The sequence below is a fragment of the Equus przewalskii genome, chromosome 24 (assembly GCF_037783145.1).
Source record: "Equus przewalskii isolate Varuska chromosome 24, EquPr2, whole genome shotgun sequence".
Taxonomy (NCBI): Eukaryota; Metazoa; Chordata; class Mammalia; order Perissodactyla; family Equidae; genus Equus; species Equus przewalskii.
This window is the reverse complement of record NC_091854.1, coordinates 3,870,121-3,883,297: the sequence shown is the minus strand read 5'-3', so window position 1 is coordinate 3,883,297 and position 13,177 is coordinate 3,870,121.

Sequence of the window (13,177 nt, the reverse complement as noted above, 5' to 3'; positions counted from 1 at the left end):
AGACCTTTGAGCTTCTAATGATTGAGCATGTTCCCAGCAGACAGATGAAAAAGCTAAGTCTTATCTTCCATGTATCAGTAAATTGTTTTTGAGATTGAAACAAACAAACAATAACAAAAACCCTTCATCTATGGACTTTCTCTACTTTAACTATCCAATATCTTTGCTCCTTTTCTTCCTCCTATTAAAATCTGCATTCACCAAAAGGTCGGACATCGTTCATTAACACCATAGTATAAATTTAAGTGTATTTTACTTTTCCGGAAGAGGCATATTGTTTGCACTTTTTTGCCTTATTTCAACCGTAGAGTTAATAGTATTTCTATCCAATAATTATACTTTTAAGTACCTGCCTTAAAATCAGACAGTTTGAGGCTTCACACTGGGGGTAAGATGACTCATCCTCTTTTGAAATCATACAAAATAGGCAGCTGCTGAGGACAGCTGTGGGGAATTGCAGCCTCCTCTGCTAGGCTCTGGAGCATTCCCTCAAAAGAGGGTCCCTTTCACTGAAATTTAAAAATTGCTCCTCTTTTAAGGAAGAACAATTTGATTCAGCCCATTTTCACAGACTAACTCTTTCAGATCAGAGTATTATAAATTAGATAATAAAACCAAATCTCAAAGAGAAACAACAACAAAAAATAATATCAAGGCTTTCTATCAACTATAACCCATATGTGGACTTAGGATCCGTCCTCAGTAATTCTTTTATAATTCTATCCACACCCTTTCTGAATTAGTTAAGCACTTGTGGTAAGCAACTAATCGGGGTTTTGTTTTTTAATTAAACATTAGGGCTCAATATTGGGAAAAGTCTCCCATTGACTAATCTAAGCACTTAGCACTTAAATTCAGTTTAAAACGAACCGTACCCAGATTAGGTGTTTGCTACATTTCAATTTCTTTAATTTGAAAAGTCAAATTGAGGATAATAACCACCATTTAAAATAAAAGAGTCCAAAAAATACCAGGGATATTTGTGAAGAAGATAAACACAGGGTGGAATTTTAGGGAATAAGTATCAAAGTGCCCCAGCTGGTGTGTGACTCTCAAGCCCAAGGCCCATATTACTCTGGAGGCACCAATTTACCGTACAGAACGAGACAGTGGTGCTGGCAGGGCTTCTCCTCTGTGAAACACTACTCTCTTCACTGGAGTTCCAACCACCTTCTCTGCACTTCAGCATTGCGATGGTGGGAGCCCAGAAGGGGTGGAGGCCTGGTTTCTGTTCTCACGGGGCCAGCATAAGCTTCCTAAAACACAAGCTCATTCATTACCTCTGTCTCAGTCAACTTCAGCTGCTATAACAAAATGTCACAGACTGGATGGCTTAAACAACACATTTGCTTCTCACAGCTCTGGAGGCTGGAAGTCTGAGATCAGGGTGCCAGCACGGTTGGGTTCTGGTGAGAGCCCTCTTCCTGGCTTGCAGACGGCTGCCTTCTTGCTGTTTCCTCACATGGGGAGAGAGGAAGCTCTGATGTCTCTTCCTCTTATGAGGGCAGTAATCCCATCATGGGGACTCCACCTTCACCATCTCATTAAACATAATTACCTTGCAAAGGCCCCGCCTCCTAACACCATCACGTTGGGGTTAGGGCTTCAACATATAAATCTGGGGAAGGGACATAAACATTGTCATAACAACTTCCTCACTTAAAAGCCCTTTAAAGTATCTCCCATCTTGAATTCAAAACCTTTCGCCTACTTCTCCCTGGTTGTCTCCCCACTGCACCCCCCAACCTCTCATCCCTAAGGGCTGCCCTTCATCTATTCCAAACCACTTGCCATGCGTTTTCTGATGACTTTCTATACATTATGTTCCAACAGCCTGGAATCCTTCCTTAACTTGTCTACCTGAAAAATTCTTACTCTGTTAAAATGGTGAACATAGCCTCTCTCCTGTTCCCCATTTTGCCCCGGGCTTTCCCTCATTCAGTCAGCTAAGGCATTTATTCTCAGAAATAAGTTGTCTCAGGCATTATTTCCTCAGGAAAAGCGGAAAGCGAAAGACAAAGAAGTTCATCCTTGCCTTTTGATTTTTAAAATCTTAGGCCTTTAGGGGAAGAGAGGCCATGGATTTGACAAAATGATGAAGCAAAAAAGTAGTCCACTCCGTCCCCCCTCCAAACAAAGCCACCAGAGATGAATTCTCTACTCTATGGGGAAGAAGGAGTTGGAGCAGAAATGAGGGATGAGTAAGCGGCAGGAGAGTGTCCCAGAAAACAGAAGATGGACAGGGAGAGGCAGATCCCGTAGAGGCGTGTGTGACTGACAGCACAGGAGGCTGTATCTCACCCTGGGGGGAGCAGTACCCAGAGAGGAAATGGTGTGTGCTTCACCTCAGCAGAGGGCCTGAGAGCCCCACACAGCAGCCCCCAGTCCAGGGAGCTTCAGTATCTCAGAATCAAGGAAAGTGTCGTAGGATTTTAGCACCCTAGCTTCTCAAAGAGCAGCAGCGGTAGAAAGAAAGTTGCCAGAGGGATTTGCTAGATTGGAAGTAGCCTTCTACTGGATAGGAGGGATGGTCTTGGTGTGACCTGCACGGCCCCACCCTTTGGAGCAGGTAGGAGGATGGATGTCCCTGTAGATGCCAGCCTCCTGCCCCCCACACAACACCTAGGCACTACGAACGTTCTCAGAAGGTGGCTGCAACCCCAAATTGACAGAGATAAAGAGTCCACCATCTGACAGAATGGGCAAGCAAGATAGAAATTAAATTGAGTCAAAAAAATTAAATGGAATGTATTACACATCAGAACTTGCTGACAGAGATTCTAACCCATTTGTCTTTTAGACTCAGCTTTGACATCAGTCTTATGAACCTTTTGATAACTCTCCTTGGGAAAATGAGGGACTCTTTCTTTTTTTTTTTTTTAAAAAAAGAAAAGATTCCTTCTTCATAAGGCTATTATAAGGATTAATGGCAGCATGTTTGTACAGGACTTTGCATAGCACCTGATTCACCGACAGCCCTCAGTAATTGGTGGATTATATTCCAAATTGTCTGGCTCACCTTGGTTTGCGTGGTACCTGGCACAAAGCAGACATGTATATCATCTACAATCTAGTTAATAGAAAAGATTGGCATATATAAAATATGTACATTTATAGATAATGTAGAATTCTCTCTATATTTGTAGAGTGGTACAAAACCTATAAGTGTAGTAATATTACAGAACAGAGGGAGGGATCACTTCTGTTAAGTCTAGCTTCTTAAGATCCTCCACCTCTTATTAGATATTCATTAGTTGAACAGCCTTGGGGCAGACACAGGTTAAGAAACTTTTGTCCAAGGATGACAGAAAAACCCAAAACCTTCAATGGGAGCCAGGAGGGAGAAAGGGTAAAGAAATGATTTTTGTAAGAAGTCCTACATCTAGAGAAATGGATATTGAGGGACTCTTAATGAAGCTTTAGAGCTAAGAAAGGATTGTGACGATGTAGAGTGGTGGCATCTGTTTTCTCCCACCGAGGTTGGAATTGGGATTAGTAGAAAAACTAGGTGGGATGGAGAGGGAAATATTGGGGGAAATACCTCAAGTTTACTGGGAGGCAATGAGACCCAGGGAGCCAAGATATGTGAGCTCACCTCAACTGTCTTATTGGTGCTTTTTTTGGAGTAGTGTAACGTAAAGACATTAGACCAGGGTTTCTCTTCCCTGACATTGCTGATATTTTGGGGTACAGTGTATTGTAGGATGTTCAGCAGCATCTTTGGCTTCTATCTACTAGTTACCAGTAACACTCTTCCAAGTTGTGACAACACAAAATGTCTCCAAGCATTGCCAAATGTCCCTGGGGGCGGGGGCGGGAGGATCACCCCTGGTTGGGGGCGGCTGCTTCAGAGGGTCGAACTGGCTGGACAAGCCTTGTGATTTCTGGAGTCTAAAGAAAAGCAGAAAACTTCTTGAGAGTGAGCTGACACTGATTCCAGGTTGTTCTAAGTTCTGGAGTACAGTGAATTGAAATTTTATACCACCTGTTGAGAAATTCCTCAACTTCTCTGGGCATAACAGGTGCGCTGATAATGTTCACTTGGAGATGCATTTCTATCTATAACATTCTCTAAAAAGTCTAAGGAGAAAAAAAAAGTCTAAGGAAAAGAGTGTTTGTAGAGATGCCAGAAAGGTGGATGTTAGAGGGGGAATAAAGACAGAAATAAGAGCCATTTTACTTCTTTTGTCAAAAATTGTAGATTAAAATAGAAATATTAAAATCCATAGATATTAAAAATACTAAAGATAATACAAAATCAAAACTTAGCAATAAAACAAATAATCCAGTTAAAAAATGGGCAAAGGAGCCGAATAGATATTTTTGAAAGAAGATATTCAAATAGGCAACAGGTGGGTGAAAAGATGCCCAATATCATTAATCATCAGGGAAATGCAAATCAAAACCACAGTGAATTATCACCTCACACCTGTGAGAATGACTATCATCAAAAGATGAGACATTAACAAATGCTGGTAAGGATGTAGAGAAAAGTGAGCCCTTGTGCACTGTTGGTAGGATCATAAATTGGTACAGCCACTACGGAAAATAGTTTGGAAGTTCCTCAAAAAATTACAAATAGATAGAATAGAAGAGATATCTGCACCCCCATATTCATTGAAGCATTCTTTACAATAGCCAGGACACGAAAACAACCTAAGTGTCCATTGACAGATGAATGGATAAAGGAAATGTGATATATATATATATATATATATATACATACATACACAAGTGCAAGAGAATACTATTCAGCTGTAAAAAAGAAGGAAATCCTGCCATTTATGACAACATGGATGGAACTTGAGGGCATTATGCTAAGTGAAATGTCAGATAAAGACAAATACCGTATGACCTCACTTATATGTGGAATCTAAAAAAACAAAAAATCCCAAACTTATAGAAAGAGAGATCAGTTTTGTAGTTACCAGAGGTGGGGGGTGGGAGATGGGTGAATTTGATAAAGGTGGCTAAAAGGTACAAACTTCCACTTATAAGGTAAATAAGTACTGGGGATGCAATGTACGACATGATGACTATAGTTAACACGGCTATATGATACATTTGAAAGTTGCTCAGAGAGTAAATCCTAAAAGTTCTCATCAAAAGGAAAAAAGCACTTTTTAAATTTTTCTTTTCCTTTTTTGGTCTCTACATGATGTGATGGGCATCAACTAAGCTTGTAATCATTTCACAATATATGTAAGTCGTCATTCATCATGCGATACACCTTAAATTTATACAGTGCTGTACATCAATCATATCTCAATAAAACTGAAACCAAAAAAATACTGCAAAATCCACCTTAATGACAAATAACATCAAGCGTCCCCATGGCAGGGGAGAAGTAGGAATAAAGTTGATGAATTGAACTGAGGCCACAGTGATACCTAATCATAGCCCAGTGTCTTTAACCCTTCCAGCCACTGACCCCAGACCAGAGCTCTGCTTCCCACTCAGCGAATTCAGAACTGGACATTAGCTGCTCCCCTCTTTGGAGTCCAAACACACAGGGAAAAAGCATTTGAACTGGGTTTGAAAATTTAATAAACATTTTGAAGTCAACTTGAGATAAAGTGGTGAACACAGACAGATAAATGCATTTGCAGGGTGATAAATAAGCGTTCAGCTGCAAGTAAATCCCATGATGGACTCCAAGAAAAGAAAGTATAGATGTTGGGATTAAGAAGCAGAAAAGCAGGGTAAAACACCCAACACATGAAATGATGGATAAAGCAGCATTCAGCTCTTAACTAATCGGTATACTTCCTTATAATACCTGTATTTAAGAGGTTAAAAAAAAGTTTGGACATTGTATTCCACTTTGCCCTTTCCACCTTGGTGCTGTCAATCGTCTCGATGCTTTCCTATTTTTCTCAGAGCACTTAACCCCCAATCACACGCAACTCATTGAGAGATTAGATAAATATTGTCCAGAGAACAATGCAAGTTGGTGGACAAACTGGAATGGTTTACAAAGAGGATACAAAGAGTGGTTATCATCAGGGTAGCACAGGATGGGGATGGGGGCCCTGTGTGCTCCATCAGGGTATGAGCCTGAGCCACCACTACCATCCAATCCTTTTTACAATTGACCTTGAAAAGAAGGTCAAAGAGATATTGACTAAATTTGCAAATAACACAAAGCTTGACGGTAGGAGAGATAAAGATGATGGCATATTTCAAACCTAGCAGGATATAGATAATTCAGGGCACTGGTTGAACAAAAGTGAGATGAGGTTTAATGTAAAGACATACAAGATAATATATGCACCTGAGAGAAAATAACTCTCAGCACAGATTCAAATTATGGGGGTATTACTCAGGAAGCTGTCATGCTCAGTGAGATTTGGGGAGGATGGTGGATAACAAATTGAATAGGAGTTCACAGTGCAATGCCACGAGGAAGAAGGGCAGTGCTATTTTGAGATATGTAGACAATATGAAGCGATCTTTGAAAGTCCAAGAGGGGCCAGAGTGTTGCTTTACACGGTGTGGGTAAAATCTCACCTTGAACTCCTTGGTGCCCTGACTTTAACAAAGACAGCAGCGAGATGGGAGATTTAGCAAAGATAGTCATCTGAATGCTATTCAAAATGATGCACCGTCTCCGTAGGAGAACAGAATTGTCTTCTCATACCCCGCAAACACACATTTATAAAGAAGTTTTCTCATGGTAAAGTCCTCCTGCTATTATATTTCCCTTAATGCCTTGTCGACTTTCAGGAAGGGGAAAATAACTACTTAGACAGAAAGCAAGCAAGCAAGAAACAACCAAATAAATTCTCTCAGGGAGCAAAAAAAGGTTGATTGGTATAAATTCCTGCCTGCTAAAATCTTTGACTCTAATAGGACAGGTGATGACAAAATTATCATACAAGGATAAATTAGTTCTTATATTAGACTAATGTTATTAAACTAATATTAGAACGATAAAGGTTCGGAAGGAGAGATCTTATTCTGCGAGTCAGTTAGGGAAGTTTTCAAAGAGCTCTCTCCTCCGTTCATACTATTGAAAGATCAGTAACAGTGAGAGTGGACAGAGGATTGAATGGGGAGAAACTGGAGGCTGTGAGGCTGATGTGAGGGAAATGATTAGCCTCTGAGCTGGCTAGTGGGGGTGTCGGGAATGGAAGGGAACAGAAGGCTAGAGAGGTTGTGTGAGCGAAAAATCAGTAATACTTAGGAAGATCAAGGCTTTGTAATGAGGCATACTGGATTTTAATCTGGACTCCAGTACTTAGTAGATACATACATGCAATTTATTTAATCTCTCTGAGACTAAGATTTTGTAATCAAATTATAAAAATGACTTTGCAAGACTATTACGAGAATTAAAAATAATAAAATGTATGAAGCACTCAGATGTCAAAGCCTGTAGTATGTCCATGACAAATGTTTACAATTTTAGTGACTAATTAGTTTTTGAAGCCATAGAGGATAAAGAATAAAAGACTATTAAGTTTTATTCCTGGAGTAGATCTTTAGAAATACAGCAGATTTTTAGGAATACAGCAGACAGGATGCCGAATTTATTAGCTTGGCAAGGTGCTAGAAATGTGTTTCACCCATGTTGAGTTTGAAGAGATGATAGAACACCCTGGCTTTTAATTTTACCAGAATTTGCCTCTTGAGCACTGCTGAATATGGTGAGAGTGAAGTCACTAAAATAGCACAGTTGTATAAAAATTCTGAACCCAGTTTTCAACACTTAGAGAGAGAAATAGCAATGTGTTAGCATTTCTGTGGAACAGATTTTGAACATTTTGATGGGCCTAGGTCAAACTGAAAAACTCAGGGCTAAAAATTCTCAGCTCATTGGACCATATGTATTATTTTTTTAAACATAAGTATTTAGCTAAAGTTATAGGAATTATTCATGCTCAGCTTCAAATTCACATTTAATTTCACACAAATAATGGCAATGTTTTTATGCAAATCAAGAGTGGGTGTAGTGGGGAAATTTCCGTATGGGGGTATCCAGATAAATGAATAAGCAAAACCATAAATTCACAACAATCCAAATAGGAGACGTAGTGAGCATATCTGCCGTGGGTCTGTGGCACCTTGCATTAAGATTTATCTTGTCTTTACCTTTTCTGTCTGTAGAGTGTTATCTACAGGAACAAACTATGAATATCTGGTTAAAACAGACTCTGTAAGTTGTTTCTTTACACACACATTTATTCTATTTTGTCCTCATTCAAAAGACATTTTTACTTCTGTCATTCAAAAAAAATCACTTCTTAAACCTAAAATGCTGTATTAAAACTTAAAATATAATTAGTATCATGATGGCTGAAGTGTACCTAATTTCACTGACAACAGCTTGCTAATAAAGGAGAGAAAAGTTAATATTAATGGTTACAGTTGTCTTTCTAATTGCCTAAATTTATTTTCACACTTTAATATTCTAGAGCAGAGATCAGCAAACTTTTTCTGTAAAAGAGAAGATAGTAAATATTTTTGATTTTGTGGGCCAGGAGGCAAAATCCAGGATATTATGCAGGTACTTAAATAAAAGAGAGAAAAGAAATGTCCTCAAATTTTTAAAATAATAATTCAATATTATTATTAATCAATATAACTCAGTTGATAATAATTGAATATAATTTTTTCTAGTTTAGGTCTATTAATGAGAAGAATGGAATTCTTTTGGGGGGGGTAACATTTTGCTTAACTGGGGGTCGAAATTAGTGTTCCCAATCATCCCGGTAGAAATGTGGCCTCATTCTCCTACAAAGCCTTCCCTCGCTTCTCTGAAACACAGTGATCTTTTTTCCAGGGAACATTCTGGAAAGTGTTGACACCATCTCTGTTTTGGCACTCATCTTAGTGGTACTACCACTTAGTGTTGGACCACTTTCAACATAGGGAGGCAGGTTGAAAGCACAGGCTCTGGGGTAAGGCTTCCTGAATGTGAATTCCAGCAGAATTGCAATTCCTTAGTTGTGTGGTCTTTGCCTATTTACTTCAGTTGGCTCATCCACAAAATAAATAATAGTACCTACTTCACAGTGTTGTTGTAAAGATTAAATGAATTAATAAATGCAAATATTTAGAACAGTGCATCACATATTATAAAGCACTTGATATAAATATTATCCTTCTTTTGATTTTTTAAAAATATCATTTAAAATGTGAAACCATCCGTAGCTCATGAGCTGTGCAAAAATAGGCAGTGGGCTGGATTTGGATCATGGGCCATACTTTGCTAAAATGTTTTCCTTCCCTTAAACTATCATTACCTGTGTATTAGAATCGAAATTTAAGAGCCAGAATGGATTTTAAACTGCTGTCAAAATTATTGAACTCATTGTACAGATAAAGAAACTGAGACCCAATTTTAGTGAGCCTACCTGCCTTTATAATCTAGCTCGTTAGTGACAGGTCCCATTAGAACCTACATATCTGGGACTTCCTACAGTTGCAAGTCATAAAGTGCAGCCTGAGTTGGGTGCTGAGAACAGCAAGGCAGAAGTCTTCTAGAGTTAGAATTGGTGAGTTCAGACATTTAAGTCGTTCAGCTCCAAAGAGGACACCCAACATGCTGGCCTCTTGCCTGAGTCCCAGCAGTTGGGAGGACTTAGGAATTATTCTTTCAGACTAAAGAATCCAGGGAGCAGGCAGGATTCGCAATATATAACCCTTTCTGCTCTAGGATCCGAACTCCCAGAGGATCTGTATTAGTCTGCTAGGTCTGCCATAACAAAGTACCACAGACCAGGGGGTTTAAACAACAGAATGTATTTCCTCACAGTTTTGGAGGCTGGAAGTTGAAAATCAAGTTGTTGGCAGAGTTGGTTTCTTCTCAGGCCTCTCTCCTCGGCTTGTAGACGGCTATCTTCTCCCTATGTTCACACATGGTCTTCCCTCTGTACGTGTCTGTGCCCCAATCTCCTCTTCTTATAAGGGCACCAGTCACATTGGATTAGGGCTCCCGCAAATGATCTCACAAAAGGAGCTTAAAAACTAAATTCCCTCTTTAAAGACCCTGTCTCCATGTAGAGTCACATTCTGAGGTGATGGGAGTTAAGACTTCAACACTGAATTTTAGGGGGACATAATTCAGCCCATAACAGGATCCCAACTCTGATATTTTAGAAAAGTACCTTTGTAATTCTGTAACACTCACACTGAGAACAAGATGGTAGATTGATAAGAAATGGATGTAAGAAACATAACTTTGTAATTCTGTAGCACTCACACTGAGAACAAGATGGTAGATTGATAAGAAATGGATGTAAGTAACTTCATATAATCTCCCTCTCAATTTTGGAAGTAAGATGGACTGTCAGGATCAAATCTCCCAAATACTCCATGCGTCTTAGTTTTCTCATCCATAAAACAAAAACCTTGACCTGACTCATAGAGGCAGAGCTGAAGTGAATAAATGTTTGTCAAGTACTTAAAGTCCTGGAGGAAAGTAATTCCATCTTCCCAAAGCATTCAGGTTATGTATTACAATTTCAGAATTATATTTTTAACCAAGTAATATTTCACAGGGATAACCTAATTACCAAATGAAGTCCCCTTGAATGTTAATTATAGAGAAGTATTGAAATAGAACAACATGATTTATTTTTTCTGAAATATCCTTTACTTTTTCATATGATGTAATTTAGAGAGCATTGTGCCTACAGAACTCCATTCAAAGTCACCTTGCCCCTTCACAAAATCCTGTCCTGCTGGAAATGTATTTAAATTAGTGCATAGCGTACAGTTGTTCACCTTACAAATGTTTCTGAGCACTTTTGACTGAAACGTGAGTAGGTCTAACTATTTCTAGAAAAAGCATTAAAAAGAAAAATTTGACTACATTGCTCTATACTTCTTTAATAAGAATCCCTTAATTTTGGTTAAGCATATTTATCTTCATTTGAAATAGAAAGGGTAGATATCTTATAGATGAGGAAACTGACATTCAGACACGTTTAGTAATTTGCCCAAGGTCACAGAGTTTGTAAGTAGTGGAGTCAAGGTAACATCCAAGTTTATCTGACTCTATTCTAATGCTTTTGCTATAATGTTTCTTCCTCTTTCAAATTCCTTTCACCATAAGAACCACATAACTTGAAATATAAAGAGTTTTGTAAAACATACTTTGTATATCTGTTAGTCCACTTTTCGTCTGCAACTAATGTAAAATTAACTCAAATTGATTTAGCTCGTTCCCAATATGGCAACTGATGGCTGCCAGTAGCAACGGAAACAAATTGTGCAGAAGGGAGAGATGGCATGCTTTTTAGAGTAAAGTAAAACTGTCTCTGAAGATTCTAGTGAACACTTCCTTTTATTGGTTGGAATTAGCTTACATGCCCTGAGCCAATCAAGTGGATTGGGTTAAACCCTCACCAATCAAGTACAGACTTTGAGCTGAGGTTAATTCCCTAATCTACGTTGCTCTATGGAAAAACTATGAAATGAAGATTGGGGAGTAAACGGCAGTTCTGCTTCCTCCTGAGAGTCAGGTAGCACCAGGCTTTTAATCTTTTAACATTTCCTTTCACTGTATTTGAAAGTACTGTAACTACATCCTACTTCCTTCCTCAGAATCCTGTCCTTTTAAGGGAGGGTGAGTTCTAATTCATTACCTGTCGGGTAGACTAACCCCTTTGCCAAAGCGATACCTTCTCAGTGAAGGGAATGCCTTAGCCAAGCTAAAGTGTGGGTGGCAAACACCAGGGAAACCTAACTGAAAAGTAGCTGTCATTGGGAAGGTCTTATCTAGCACACAACCTCTGTGGAAAGTTATCCTTATCTCTTAGATAACAAAGGTAGAGATACCCATATTATTATAATACTTAAGAAGTATAAGTTTTTGTGTTTTAAAATGTGCTAAAAAAGCAAATATTTGTTAAATCTTTTTAAAGTTTGTAATTCAAATATTTTCAACTTCTTTGGATGGGTGTTTTGTTATTGGTAATGTTCTATATGTTTAAAAGGATAAGAAATTTGTATCACTGGATCTTGCTTGGGCAGGGAACCAAGCCAGCTGTCCTATCCAATTGTTTTCAGCCAGAGGCAACCCTCAGTGACCTCAGAGCTCAGGCAAGTGACCTTGCACAAAAATAGACACTAATAGCAAGACCTACCTGCCCAAGGACATTACCAGCAGACATGTCCAGAAACCCAAACTGAGCTGACTGGTGAAAAACTGCCTTTGCCAAAGTGAACCTGTAAAGTCTGTAAGAGGAAACTGCTTACTCAAATGCATAGATATTCACATAAGGAATCAAGGATCATGAAAAGTCAGGTAACCATGACACCACCAAAGGAAACTAATAAAGCTCCAATAACTGACCCTAAAAAAATGGAAATCTATGAACTATCAGACAAAGAATTCAGAATAGTGCTCTTAAAGAAGTTTAGTGAACTGCAAGAACACACAGACAGACAACTAAATAAAATTAGGAAAACAATGCATGAAAAAAATGAGAAGTTAACAAAGAAATAGAAACCCTAAAAACAAAAACAAAAATCAGAAATCCTAGAGTTAAAAAATATAAGGACAGAACTGAAGAAGTCCATAGAGAGTTTCAAAAGCAGACTTGATCATGCAGAAGAAAGAATCAATGACCTAGAAGATATGGCATTTGAAATTATCCAGTCTGAGGAGCAAGAGGGAAAAATATTGAAAAAGAGTGAAGAAAGTCTACAGGACTTATAGGATACAACCAAAAGAAACAGTACCCACATGATGGGAATTCCAGAAATAAAAGAGAAAGAGAAAGGGACAGAAAGTATATTTAAAGCAATAGTGGCTGAAAATGTCTCAAATCTGGGGAGAGAAATGGATATCCAGACCTATGACACTCCAAATAGGTTGAACCTGAATAGGGCAACATCCAGACACATTATAATTAAATTGACAAAAGTCAAAGACAAAGAAAGAATTATGAAAGCAGCAAGAGAAAAGAGAGAAGTTACATAGTAGGGAACTCCCATAAGACTATCAATGATTTTCTCCACAGAAACTTTTCAGACCAGGAGAGAATGGGATAATACATTCAAAATATTGCAAGAAAAAAACTGTCAACCAAATTCTATACCTGGCAAACTGTCCTTCAGAAATGAAGGAGAGATAAAGACTTTCCCAAACAAACAAAAGCTGGGGAAGTTCATTACCACTAGACCTGTCTTACATGAAATGCTAATGGGACTTCTTTGAGATGAA